The sequence below is a fragment of the Pinus tabuliformis genome, chromosome X (assembly GCF_031772625.1).
Source record: "Pinus tabuliformis cultivar Carrire ecotype Pingquan chromosome X, CPIR1, whole genome shotgun sequence".
Lineage (NCBI taxonomy): Eukaryota > Viridiplantae > Streptophyta > Pinopsida > Pinales > Pinaceae > Pinus > Pinus tabuliformis.
Genome location: NC_142308.1, coordinates 1,489,543,386 through 1,489,547,906, shown reverse-complemented (window position 1 = coordinate 1,489,547,906; position 4,521 = coordinate 1,489,543,386). Strand labels below are relative to the sequence as shown.

Here is a 4,521-nt window from a genome sequence, read left to right as displayed (position 1 = left end):
AAATAGAGGAAAAACTCATGGAACAGGAAAAAGTTATAAGAACATTTTCAGATAGTGTGATGCACTTGACAAACAAACTAGAGGCAATGGAAGCTTGCAAAACAGAGTGTAAGGTTGTAAAATCGGAGAACTGACAAAAGGAGGACCGTGAGGCATACATGCAAAAATTAGAAGAGGAAGACGTGAATACTTGGATCGAGAAGTTGGATCACGATGAAGATGGGAATGGAGAGGCATTAGCCTTCCCTTCCACACCATCTTTCAGAACTTAAAGTGAAGATGGGCTCATTGTCATCTGCTTAGGGCAATGAGACGCCTTGAAGTGATGAGAAGACCATAGTGGCAAAGCAAATGGAGGATTGTTTGACAATGATATGCGATGATAATTGCGATGATGCCAGGATGCATGTGTTCTTGTGGAGGAGGCATTATGGTTGGATTAGATACCTGACTAGTCACCAACACAAGGGGATCCAACACATGATGTTCTTGCAGGGTTGCAATAGGTTATAGGCATGGATCAGGTCAAAGGCAAAGCTATTTGATTGTCACGATGAGGATAGAAGACTTGACAAAAGAGTTTGCTAAGATGGTGTTATCAAAGGCGACAATCTTTTTAGAGTGTGGGAGGATGTTAGGGCCCCGAGTTGGCATCAAGGCCAACAAACGCCCATGATAGGCCATGCTCACTTGGTGGCAAAAAACCGACTTGGAGTTGCGATGAGAGTGCCCAAGTGCGACGATCGCACCCACGTGGAGAGGTGCCCAGGTCGGCACAAGGGGAAACATGCACGAGTTGAGGGGCATGTGCCTTAGGCGCGCTTGCACGTAGGCGGAGCGTTGGGCAAGATATAGCGAGCACAACACGGGAGTGTGTCTGCCCGTGTAGAACAACGGAGGGCATTGTGAGGAGAGTGCTTTCCCATAGCGTGGAGTGCGTAGGACGAGCGTGCATATAACAACACTGAGGCAGCGACTTGATGGACCCATGCCCAAGAGCGCGCCCACACTAAGGGGTGCGCGGGCACCACGACGTAGAAAAATAGAAAAATGTCACAATTTGGTGATCCAAGAGATGAACACCCAATGAAATAATGTCTCTAGTTTAAGCTAATAGCAATTATTACATATATAATATTTTATTTATTAACTAATCATATTATCATTTTCTTCACTTTTTAATTAAAATATAAATAGTAAGAAACTTTCGTGTTAATTCTACTTATTTGATTGAGCTGAGAGGCTCATTCTATAGCCCAGTTTGAGGGGGATGTGTAACTTTGTTCGTCCGTCCGTCCCCCATTAAAATAAAAATAAAATTGAAAATTATGTTCTAAATAGAAAAATAATGTCGGCTATAATGAAAAAAATGAATAGAAGTAAAAAAATGTACGAATAAGATGTTTAAATCTTCTACGCTTCAAAAATATTTTAACAAGAGATTTAAATAAAGTATTTGAAAATCTATGCTAACTAATTTATGTGGATATTAACTTCGTATATATCTATATATAGAATAAAAATATATTGTTAAAATAAAACATTTTAATGTTGTATACAAAAAATTATTTGATGTAAGTTATCAATAAAATATTTTAATAAAAATTAATATTGACATATACTTAAAATTATATTAATAATAAAAAAACATTTTAATTATAAAAAGGCTCAATAAACATGTAAAACATTTTAATATAAATTACATATATATTATATATCATTTTAGAAAATTATGTATATATTATGAAAAAATTAAGTTTTTATGTTTATAACTTTTATTTGTTCTTATATATACTCTATTTAGTATTCAAAAATACAATTTAAACAATGAAAAATAAGACATTGTATTTTGAACTCTAAAAAAATTTACACATGAAGAAATTTGATCTTTCTCACTCATATTACATTCATACTTAAGATGTATCTATACTAGTGATGTTATACCATCTTAACTTATAATCAAAATCGTAACACTCATGTTACATTTGCACTTAAAATGTATCTATGCTATTATGTTATACCACCTTAATTTGTAATCAAAATCCTAACAAAGCAAGTTCCACAGAAAATTTATATAAGCTTATCTCGTTTCTGATCCATTTATAATTGTACTAAATATATGAGAACATGAGAACATGTTAGCATCAGTTTCTTGGCATTGCCTTTTTGGTGAGAGAATTGTTGGAAAGTTGGGCCAGCTCATAATCAATTTAAATCAGAAAAAAATTAAATTGCAAAAAACTAAAAACAAAAAACTAATAATCTTATAGACTATTTTTAATCTTATAGACCTTAAAATATTTGTAGAGCTTAAAATATCATATCATTTCAATTAAAATAAAAATACAAAACATGTGTACACTCTTACACCCCTGCCTTCTTCATGATCCACTCTGACCGGATTCGGAAATGTTGTTTTCATACTTTATTCTTGAGAAAATACTGGAACCTAATAATAATTATATTACACTCTGACCGCATACGGAAATGTTGTTTTCATACTTTATTCTTGGGAATATACTGGAACCTAATAATAATTATATTACAGTGCTGGTACCATGACACATAGACTAACCTCTGCAAGTCAGTTCTGCAGAAATTCCCGAAGATCGTCCAGAAATTTGGAAGACAAATCATGAGGAAAGAGATGAAAGGTATGAATGCCATCCTCGTACAGCAGAAGCTCCACCTCTTTGCCCATCTTTTTCATATGCTCTACGTATTGGAGATTCCGATCCTTCAGGAGGTCCAGCCCAGCCACCACCACCAACAACGGAGGCAACGATAGCCCCGATATGTTGGGAGAATCGGCGCCCATTACGTTGGCCGCGGGGTGGTCTCTCGTGGCCCCTTCCGGCAGAAACGCCTTCCACATCCAATCGGTGCCCTCCAACGTAATGAGCGGAAGACTGTTGCTCAACCTCGCCTCCGCCGGGGTCCTCTCCTCCCCGCCAAAGAAGGGCTGAATCAGCACGTGCCCCACTATGTTGACTGGACTCATGTCCCCTTCTCCCGCCGCGCGGCATCCGACGTGGTGGACGATGTTGCCGCCCGCGCTATCGCCCATCAAGAAGCACCGTGACAGATCGGCGTTCGGAGGCAGGTAGTCACGCCCGCTCTCGCGGAGCCACGCAACGGCCGCGAAACAGTCGTCGTAGGCAGTGGGGTACTTGTGCTCCGGAGCCAACCGGTAGTCCACCGAGACGACCACGACTCTTCGTTGCGTGGCTAGTCTACGGCAGAATATGTCGTAGGAGCTGTAGCTCGCCGAGAGCATGCAGAAACCTCCGCCATGGAAGTAGATGACCACGGGCAACGCCCTGTCCCCGTCGTTGCTGACCGGAACAAAGAGACGCACCCATACGCCCGTGGCCTCGTCGATTACGACGTCTTTGGTATAGACTCCTCCAGTGGGCGTCTCGTTGGCGGGAGCCTTGCGGATCAGCCACGCTCCGAGGCTCCGGTTAATGGTGCCGTCGCTTCTCCTGCAGATATAGCTACCTGTTTTCGCAAGCCAACTGAGCCACTGGACGCGACGAGGGAGCGAGCTAATCATGGAGGTCTCTTCTCGGCCCCGCTCGGAATTGCTCGCCATTGTGACCAGAAAACAGAAGAAGAAGAATAGTATCAGCGGCAATCCAGGAGGCAGAGCAGATCTGGGTGCCTGGAAACTCAAAATTTCAGGTCCATGGCTGCAATCGATTATATAGCAATTGAAACGAGCGAGTATTGGGTGTGGCGCCGTTGCCCATTGCGGTCCATAAAATAATGGCGGAGTTAATGCAGAGCAGTTAGATATTAAATCCTGACTAGATGTAGTGCCAATAACTTACCCAGTGTAAGAAAGTAGAACCATAGAAGCTAGTTGTTTATAGCTCGATTTTTTGGAAGTTTTTTTGGTTTAATTTCTGTAAAATTTCGTAGTAATTTATTGAAATCACAAATTTGATGAATAATCACTGCACAATCTATTTAAGTATGTTGAATCCATATATACAATCAAAAAACCAATTTCATAACACAAATTAAAATTTCACATTAAACTTTTCCAAGTATACAAAAATTTGAAACAATCACAATAAAAGCAACTTCCTATAAAAATAACTACATATAAAGAAAGCAACTCCCTATAAAAATAACTACATATAAAATATTAAAAATAATTAGCCTAATTATTTGATGTTTTAGATGTGATGGGGATGTTTTTTATTTGATTTTGAAATTTGGTCCCCGATTTTTCTGAAATGGTAATTTTAAATTCTATAATTTACATAATTATAGTGTTTTTAAAAACAATAGTACATAATTAAAGTCTTTAAAAAAACCAATTTTATATAATTAAGTTATTTAAAAAAACAATTAATTAAAGTATTACATAGAAGTTTCGGTAAAGTTATACGCCTTTAATATATTTATCGTCACTTACCTTCCGTGATGTAACAAAAGAGAGAAATTGAATGGATCGAAAGCGAAAAGGGAAGAGATTCAATGGACGGGAATCGAAAAGTAAGGCAAGAGATT

The 4,521-nt window shown here is 38.7% G+C and overlaps 1 pseudogene; it reads right to left on the bottom strand.

Moving 5' to 3' along the window:
- Positions 1-2,306: 2,306 nt before the first annotated feature.
- LOC149145640 (putative carboxylesterase 18 pseudogene) lies at positions 2,307-3,791 on the bottom strand (annotated as a pseudogene).
- Between the last annotated feature and the right edge of the window lie 730 nt (positions 3,792-4,521).